Genomic DNA, 9,399 nt, shown 5'->3' with positions numbered 1-9,399 from the left:
CGATGGCCCTGGGTGTGTTACTTCATCCTTCAGCTTCAACAAATGTCTTCTCTCAATGTGCTTGGTGAAAGCCTGTTCCCTTGCTATCCCTGCAGCCATCTCAGCAAGGACTCAAGTTCTCCCCAAAACTATTCCCACAGCCCCCGACCCCAAGCTGAATGCTCCCCGATGACCTACAGAGTGGACGAGCCCATCCATTTTGGCCAAATGTCCCCAAACTATACACAGGGAGATCCAGCGGGTTCCTTGGCGATGCCTTCAATCAAGAACTAATCTCACAACTGGCATCTCATTGCAACATCACCACCACCTCCACCCCTTCCCCCCCATCACACACCTCTGCAGCCAGCTTCCCCCCTCTCTTGCCCCAGCCTGAGCCTAGAGATACATTCTGCTTCTTCCTCACTTGGCTCTCACACCACACATATACCCGAGCATGTCCCAGCTTCCAACCACCCACTTCTCAGACAGGACCTAGCCATATTGCTGTCTGCTTTTCAGCCAGGAATAGATAATAATCGTAGTGGCAGGGGTGCAATGTAAGAGTGTGATGCCTTTGAAACTCTTGACATGTTTGAGAGCACCATCGGTGAGCTGGGCAAGAATGTGCTATGGTATCCACCTCCTGGTAAGCGGCCCCTGGAAATAGCCAGGAAGAACGACATGGTGTGATCTCAATTCAGTCACCTAAGTCTTGCTCCAGCTCTACCTCCCACCTTGGAATGAGGCTCTTTAGCTTTGGTTGGCGGGAGCTGGCCCCATGCTCTCCTCAGACAGCAAGCCGGACCTGAGCCACAGCAAAGCTCTCAGTCCCAGACTCTGCAAGCAAGAGAAGAAGCCTGGGGCACCTGGGTGGCTCCGCCGGTTAAGCATCAGACTTCAGCTCAGGTCATGATCTCGCAGCTCACGGGTTCGAGCCCCGCCCGGGGCTCTCTGGTGTCAGCACGGAGCCTGCTTCAGATCCTCTGTCCCCCTCTCTCTCTGCTCCTCCCCTGCTTGTGCACTCTCACTCAAAAATAAATAAACATTGTTAAAAAAAGAAGAGAGGAAGCCTGCTCAGCCCTGGGTTTGGACACTGAGCAGCCCCATCCTGACCTGCTCTCTCCTCTCAGCACCTAACACTATCCTGCACATCCGAGGGCACAGAGGGGGAATGGTCTTCAGGAAAACACCAAGTCCCCAGGAAAAGAAGCTGCAGCAGAAATAGTGTGAAGAAGCAGGTGCTTCTTCCCAGCCACAGGCACATGCCAGAACCTCCCAGCCACAGGTACATATGCCCAGGAGACTGCCCAGGGTCAGAGGCAGCTCTACCACTCTAGCTGTTTGACCCCCACGAAATGTTATTACTACATGTGTAAAAGAGGAGGAGTAATGTTCACCTCACACACCTGTGGTGAGAGTTACAAGAATTAATTCCCATCAGGTACCCAGAACGCTTTCTGACCTATTTATAAACACTCTGTCAGCCTTATGATTTTTTTTTTAATTTTTTTTTTCAACGTTTATTTATTTTTGGGACAGAGAGAGACAGAGCATGAACAGGGGAGGGGCAAAGAGAGAGGGAGACACAGAATCGGAAACAAGGCTCCAGGCTCTGAGCGGTCAGCACAGAGCCCGATGCGGGGCTCGAACTCACGGACCGCGAGATCGTGACCTGGCTGAAGTCGGACGCTTAACCGACTGCGCCACCCAGGCGCCCCATGATTTTTTTTTTTAAAGAGAAAGTGTGTGCAAGCAACGGGAAAGGGGCAGAGCTGGCAGGGCGAGAGGGCAAGAGAGACAGGGAGAGACAGGGAGAGACAGGGAGAGAGAGGGAGAGAGAGGGAGAGAGAGGGAGAGAGAGGGAGAGAGAGGGAGAGAGAGGGAGAGAGAGGGAGAGAGAGGGAGAGAATCTCAAGCAGACTCCACACTCAGTGCACAGCCCGAAGTAGGTCTCAATCCTGGGATTACAACCAGAGCTAAGATCAAGAGTCAGACGCTCAACCAACTGAGCCACCCGGGCACCCCAGCTTTATCATTTTTTAATTTTCAATTTAATTATTATTACTTCTAGTCTCCAGAGAAGAGCCCCTCAAACAAATGGCCTCCAAATGTCCTGTGTAAAATCCTAACTTCTGTCCTCCTCACGTGGTGAGAGCCACACCTCCCTCTCTGCCATCCCCTTCCAGCACATCACACGGCTCTGAGCACACTGCCTTGCCCGGCAGTATCTGCCGAAGTGGTCCAGAATGATTCCGGGTGCCCCCTCACACCCATGAACTTCTGGGTGTCCTTGCTAAGTGCGGCATGAGGATTTATATGGTCCTGCCATCTAAGGAAGCCCCTCCCCCCCCCAAAAAGCACCAATTCAACTTTGGAAAACAAGACAATGATGGTGAACAGAGCCATGAGGACAAATCCGAAGTGTCCTTGCTTGACTTGGAGAAGTCACGTGGCTGTCTCCTTGCAGGAAAAGCCCATTCAGGACTGAAACTAATGCCCCAGGAACCAGAGTGCAGCAATACAGAGCCCCTCCACTTCCACATACCTATCACCTGATGAATCGTCGCAGCAGGATGGGGCCAAGGCTATGCAGATGCCACCTTCACAGCTGCTTCCCCAGTCAGACACACAGGCTGGAGGATTCCAGAAGGAAGTGCGAGTGCCCACACCCTGCATCAGTAACAAAAACGGAGCCCGCCAGTGTCAAGGCCCCACATTTGTACAGACAGGCACCCGAGCGTTTACAGAGGCCTGCAAGCCCTTCTCACATGACGTAAGATGCCAGAAACAGCCACGGTTCCCGTTGCTCAAGAATTCTTAGAGCAAGACCACAGGGGCCCACACCTCTCTCTTCCACACGGGATGCTAGAGGGCAGGTCAGCCTTCAGCATGAGGGGGTACTCTTACAAAGCAGCCACAAGACAACCGCCCCCAAGAAGGGGCCGCTCTCCCCTTCCCATGCGCCTTTATAAGGGCTCCTGGCACGCTCGACCATTTGCGTGAAGCAAACATGGGGAGAGACAAAGCAGCGGCAGTGAACTTCCCAGCCACACGCCAGCTTCTAGATCAGCCCAGTAAGGCCAGGAACACGAAATCCTGGGGCCCCAGTTCTGAGAGGCATTCTTGCTTGCTAATAAGAACTTGACTTCAACCCTGCTGAACCCTCAGACCACATGACAGCTCCTAAGAGGTGCCAGTTAAATATGTTCAACTGAAAAACTGCAACTCGTAGAACCCAAGGCTTTGCCATTTTTATTCAAAAATGTTTACTTCTTGTTTCCCTATTAAATATAAGCAACTTCCCCCTTGTATATATTTGCACCACATCCACACAATGTGTTCCCCATCAACATTTGAATTATGGGCACAGGCTTTGAAATGTTAGTTTTGTGCTAAGATAAATATTGGAATAATATTCACTCTGCTTTTTTGAAGTAGTCGACAACACCATTTGCGATTGAAGACGAAGGCACCGTTTGCTTTGCGAAGTAACAGAAGGATAACAAGCAGTGCTCTCGGGGGAAAGGGATCACCATGGCCTCTGCAACACTTGTATCTCCTGATAAAGAAGCAGCACAGCTTCCGTGAGGGTAGAAGGCAAATGCCCTGAGCCTCTGAGCCTGGCCTGGTGAGGATGGCAGTGTTCACGGCGTGACTGGCCCCTGCCACCCCAGCCCCCATGGCTGAACCCAGCCTGGGTTTCCCGGTGACTTTACCTGGGGCTCCACAAAGAAAGAAACACAAGAAGCGGGGTAATGGAGGACTTACATAGACAAGGCCCCTCTCCAGTTCCTGTGTGGCCCACACTGGCCGCAAAATGGACACGCAGTGGTCCTCCATTCACATGCCCCTGCTCCTCCCACAAGTGGTTCACCGGGGGGCCTGCCTCTGTGGCCTGCAGGGACAGCTCAGAAACACAGCACCCTCGGCTCGCCGTGCAAGATGCGCACAAAGGCCATACCTGGGGAAGCCCCAGGACTCAAATCCAGGCCCCCCACAGGCAGCAGCCCAGCCCGAGTTCTGGCAATCCTGACCACGCTGGTCATTTTGAGCTCAGAGGGATGCCTGGCTTGAGCCAGGAAGCTTCTCCTTCTGCAGGTGATAGCACTCTGGCTGTGATGATTCAACCAACCTGGCAGCACTTTGCTGAGCCCTCTCACCTGGATTCTTTCTCTCACGGGCATCATGAGCCAACCCTGGGAGGGATTCAGGGCAGGTGTTGGGATCCCCATTTCGCAGGTCTGGAAACTGAGGCTGAGAGAGCCTTACCTAAGATCAAGTGGCTGGTGACAGAGATCTCACGGCCCTCTCCCCAGTCTGTGCATCATATCTGCTCAAGGGATCTGTGTCTAAGAACTGCATCGCTGGCACCTCCCCTCCGTGCTCTGGGACATCCTAAAACCCGGGGCCAGGGTCTGTCATGACCAGCCTTTCTTATAGCCTCTCAGCACCCGAGTTCCCTGAACTGTAAAATAAGGGCACTGCCCTGACAATCATTATGATTGCTACTGCCACCAGAAATATCAGGACTTCATGATCCCTTACAAACCTAGCTTTCTCTCTTACTGTGACCTTCCTTTGAAATTAGAGAGCTAGGCCGAGCTGAGAGCTATGGATCTCCTATAGAGAGCGCCTGCTACCCTGGCCCCTTCTTCTAGAAGCCCCCTCAATGCTCCCAGCCTGGTGGCCTGCACCCCCAGAAACTCAACCAGCAAGGCAGGGCAGAGCAGAGGCAGGCTGTGAATGACCGGGCGAATGAGCTGGCGGCTTCTCCCCGCCCTACAGAACACACTCATTTCCCTGTGGGAAAAATGTGACGAGGCTGGATCTACCATGAAGAGCATTAGGTTATGATAATTTGAGCTCCATGCAATTATTCCTATTAAATGCATGAGCAGAACACCGTAGCTGGTGGGCTGGATTCTTGTTAAGAAAAATAAGTGGCTTTATATTTCAAACTGGAAGACAACTCTAACCCAAGGATCCTAATGAATCAAGTAACTTTAGACCTTTTCTTCTTCGGCTGTGCTTTACTCACAAAAGAAATGTGCCTCGTTTACCAGGATTCCAGGCCCATCCTGGTCATGTGCTCAGCCGAACCCAGCTAATTAAATTAAGCCACAGCCACCTCTTTCCTAACCAGGAGAGAGGGGGCCCATAAATTATGCTGCCCTGAGCTCCCCACAAATTGCCTCTCCCCGAAGAGGGCTTCGCCATTTGAGAAAACGCGTCCAAGGCGGTGCGTGGCGGCGAGGCCCTGGTAATTGGCCGTCCCTTTGGCGCGGCCTCTCCCACTCACCCGCCAGTGGAGAAATAATGAGCTGCCAAAGCTTGGGGAGGCTCGGCAAACAGAGTGAGGAAAAGGGCTTGTGCTCCAGAACCCAGGCTAGCCGGCCAGTCTTGCTCCAGCCAGCCCAGAGTGGTAGGGAAGCAGTGGGGCAGGAAGGTCTGGAACCTTCCCCTGGGTGTGTCCCTGCTGTTCCATCTTGGACGTACTTCTCCTAGCACACAAGCCACACTAGCAGGTAGTCAGCGGGACAGGGGGCAGTCAGTAGGTCCTGTGGGTGCTGCACGTTGCCGAGCCCCTGGGGTGCCATGTGTGATCAGTTGTGTCTGTGAACCCCAGAGGGGGGGGTCCCACCTCTGAAGAGTAAATAGACCAGGCAAGCCTCCCTGGAGGAAGAGGAGGGAAGGAATGACTCTTGGAACTCCCACACAGTAACCTAGAGAGGGCCCTCCTTTGGGGCTCCTTCACTCAGGTCTCCCTGATCTTTCTGACAACAGCCAGAGCAGGGGACGAAGCAGGGAGAGTTGTTTCAGACAATGTGTCTGCCTCTCCGCCCAAAGCAAAGGAAAAATCTCTCCATCATTGTAGCAATGGGAGTGGCCCCCATTCTGTGTGGGAAGTCCCCCCTGGTATGAAGCGGGGAGCAAGAGATTCAGGGCAGGGAAAGTAAAAATGCAGGCAGGCCTGGGATGGGAAGTTTGCAGAGCGCTAATCCCCCCGCACCAAGGGACTGATTTTAACAAGGCAGGTTGTTTCAGAGGCGCTCCGGGTTGACTCACATGTGCTGTTGTGGCAGGCTCTTGTGCTTTGTTCTGCGTTCAGAATTTTCTTATTCCGGGATTTCTGATCCAAAAATGTGCTTTGAAAGCCAGCCCCGTTTTGGACAACTCCTCAATTTAAAGGGCACTTTCTATACGTCACTTCTCTGCACGAGGCTGCCACTCACAAAGGCAGGGTGGAGAGGGGGGATTCGGGGCTAACTCCCAATGCCCATCTGCCCCTGCTCCCAGCCGAGCTGGGGCAAGGACCCTGGGGGGAGAGGCAGCACGCCTGGACCAGGGAAAGGCTGCGTAATTGGGCTCTACAGCTAGGAAAGCCCAGCGGGCCACAGGGGAACCCAGGCAGGTCCCTCCCCACGGCTCTCACTGGATTTGGACAATAGCTATAATAGCTGGCATTACTGAGCACCAGGCGGCAGGCACCCAGCCAGGCACTTTACACGCACCATTTCATTTCGTGCTCACAGCAGCTCTGAGGAGGGCACCATTACCCCTCTTACAAACAAAGAAACTGAGGCCTGGAGGAGCTGAGGAGGGTGCCCAGGTCCCACAGCCGACCACCGATGGAGCTGGGTTTCCAACGTGGTGCTGACTCCCAAGCGCGCGTCCCTCAGCTCCCCCTGCCTCTCAGGCTGTGCTCACATCTGCTCCACCCTGCGACAGGGCACTGGGAAGCACTGGGTGCAGGGAGATGGCTGGGCTGGGCTGGCGGAACTGGTGAGCCCAGGAAAGGAAACCCAAGAGTGGGTCTCCCTGCTTGCTGGGTAAGCCAGTCCTGGCATGTGACTGGGTGTTGGACGCCCAGGTATGCTGGGGATACAGCTGCCACAGTCCCTCACCAGATCCCCAGTCAGGGAGCAGTTAGAAGACCTTTCCTGGAGCCTGAGGGGCAGCGTCTGGGGGTCGTGCCAGAAGCGGCTGGGACCTCAGAAAGCCACTTCTCTCTGCACCACTCGACCATGTCTGCCAGACTGCAGGAGCAGGAGGCAGCCGGCTGGGCCACTTTCTGAGTCACAGAGGGGTGTGGGTGACGCCGGAAAGCCGAGCTGAAAATTGACCTTCTCCCTGAGGTCACTGCCAACACAGTGCTGGTCACGTGGCAAGCATCTGCCAATGGCTTAAGCCGCTTCAAAGGGGGAGAGGGCAACTAGATGGGCATGTGATGTCACCAGCATTGGAAAATCCACCAGTCCCCTCCTCCAGCAAGAAGGGCCAGGGCACCACGTCCCCAGCAAAGCCAGTACCACGTGACAAAGGCCAACCCCAAGAGCAGGCACCCATCCGCCCGGTCTCAGTCACTAGCACACTGGGATGGGGTGGCCACACCTTCCCCAACAGGCCTCACTTCTCTCAACCCCTCCCCCCCCCCCCCACCCCGCCGCCCCGAGGTAAACACAAGCTTGACTGGCACTCACTTTGAAATCTGAATCTCTTGAGATGGAAACCCAGGGTTGTAAGCGATCAGACTTTGTTAATTTTGCCAGGCATCACCCACAGGACTGAGCACGGTTCTCAGGGTGTGGCCGCCATCAGCCAAACCAGCCACATCTGCTTGCATTTCATCACCAACATGGTAAAGTTTGACTTTCAGCTGACCTTGAAATTCACAAACTCCAGCAGGGGAGGGCTGGCAGTGGGGGATAGGAGCCAAGTGAAAGCCGCTAAAAGGAAGCAGAAATAAAACAAGCTGGGGCTGCCCTGTGCCCCCCAAAATTAAAACCAAATGAGCATATCAAAGGGCACTTTTCCCAGCTATTTTGGCTCCAACACTCCTCAGCTTTAATCAAGTCTCTGGGAGAGAAAGCTTCAAGTGGCTGTAATTTCCTACCTGCCTTCACCTGCAATGCTTAGACCTGAATCTGGGAGTTATTTGGGGCTGATTTCCCCTAATGCACAAACCCTTCCGTGATGCCTTCTCCCTCAGCTGAGCCTGGCTCCCTAGGCCCTGGCAAAGGATGTCTGCTGGTCTGGGCTTTCCTGGCCTTGAGGAAGGCAGCAGCATGAGAGGCAGGAGTTCATTTACCTCTAGGGCGTGTGGAAGATCTGGAAGGAGAGTCCCTCCATGTAGGCCCAGGCTCTGACAGACCAGGTCCCTCGGACAAAGAGCTGGTGGGTTGCCCCAGGCCACAGCTGGTAGGCTGGAGTGCTGGGAGAAGATGCAGCTCCATCTGGCCTGTTCCATGATGCCTCTGGGGGCCTCCCCAGCTCTGGCATTCACACATCTACTCCCAAGACTTCCATGACATTTGCTCCTGGGGAATCTCCCCTAGAGAAATCACATCATCTGTGCTCTGCACTGAGGCCTTAGAGTCCCAGAACAGAGGGCAAGCAGATGAGAAGAGGAAACTAGAACAAGTCAGAAGCACCACGTTCCAAGCTCCCCTGCCCCACCTACAAGAAGGAAGAGCTATGAGCACTTCCTTAGCGTCTACTGTGTGTGTACCCAGTGCTTTTATCTGATTCCATCTCCCACGAGCCTCTGAGATAGGAACTCAGATGAATCCCATTTTACAGATTCACTCAAGTACTGTGTGATTGCTCACCATGTGTCAGGCACTGGAGGAAACAGCTGGCGGCTTAGTGAGGCGGCAGTGAGGTCCTGCTTCAAGTTGGAATATAACCTCAAGCATACCAATGTCTTTTGTGGGTAGAATCCCACAAATACTCCATTTTTTCTTCCTGGATTTGTCATTCTTCATCCTCAAAGCTACCTTTTTGACACTGTATTCTAGGAAGCATGGACTGTGAACAAAGAACTCATGACAGAGGCTTGCGTACTCCCTGGCCACAGTGGGACTCTATGTCTAGCTGTACTGGGCTGGCAGTGGGGACAGCTATCCTGCCCCAGAGCACAGGCTTTTGTGGGGACCCATGTCAAGTCTGCTTTGTGTCCAGGTGGCCAACACTGCCAGAGCCCCCACAGGGACCGCATACAGGGGCTGGGGGGTGGGGCAGGTGTTGGCTCAGAGCCACAGCTCAAAGCCCCGTCTGCAGGAAAACCCAGCCCCAGCCCAGTACCCTTAAAGCTGGAGGGCAAAGCAGCAAGCCTAGCCCCAAAGGACCTGAGCCTTCGTGCCCCTGCTCTGCCGATTCCCTTCCTCCTCCCCTTATGCACACAGTCCTTCCTCCCCCCCAAGTGGGACATCTTAAACCCTCCTCACAGAAGAACCAACACCCACAACAATCAAGTGATGTAGACTCTGAACGTTATTCTATCCTACAGAGTTCTTACTCCTGACCCCAAATTTCGGCTACCTCCAACATGCAGTTCTGGCGGCAGACAGACCCCAGACTTTGGGGCCAGAATGTCTGGATTCAAATTCTGCTCTGACCTTCACCTCTCTGATGGTC

General features: G+C 53.9%; 1 long non-coding RNA gene across 1 annotated transcript; it reads right to left on the bottom strand.

Annotated features, from left to right (window-relative positions):
• Positions 1 to 4,992: 4,992 nt before the first annotated feature.
• LOC123600962 lies at positions 4,993 to 7,694 on the bottom strand. The gene is made up of 3 exons (XR_006713906.1): positions 7,464 to 7,694; positions 6,049 to 6,204; positions 4,993 to 5,655 (listed from the first exon to the last, which is right to left on the bottom strand). It is a non-coding gene; the product is annotated as an uncharacterized LOC123600962 (long non-coding RNA).
• Between the last annotated feature and the right edge of the window lie 1,705 nt (positions 7,695 to 9,399).

This window comes from Leopardus geoffroyi, chromosome A1 (assembly GCF_018350155.1).
Source record: "Leopardus geoffroyi isolate Oge1 chromosome A1, O.geoffroyi_Oge1_pat1.0, whole genome shotgun sequence".
NCBI classification, from domain to species: Eukaryota; Metazoa; Chordata; class Mammalia; order Carnivora; family Felidae; genus Leopardus; species Leopardus geoffroyi.
The sequence above is the reverse complement of the archived record's forward strand: the minus strand, read 5'-3'. Positions and strand labels throughout refer to the sequence as shown.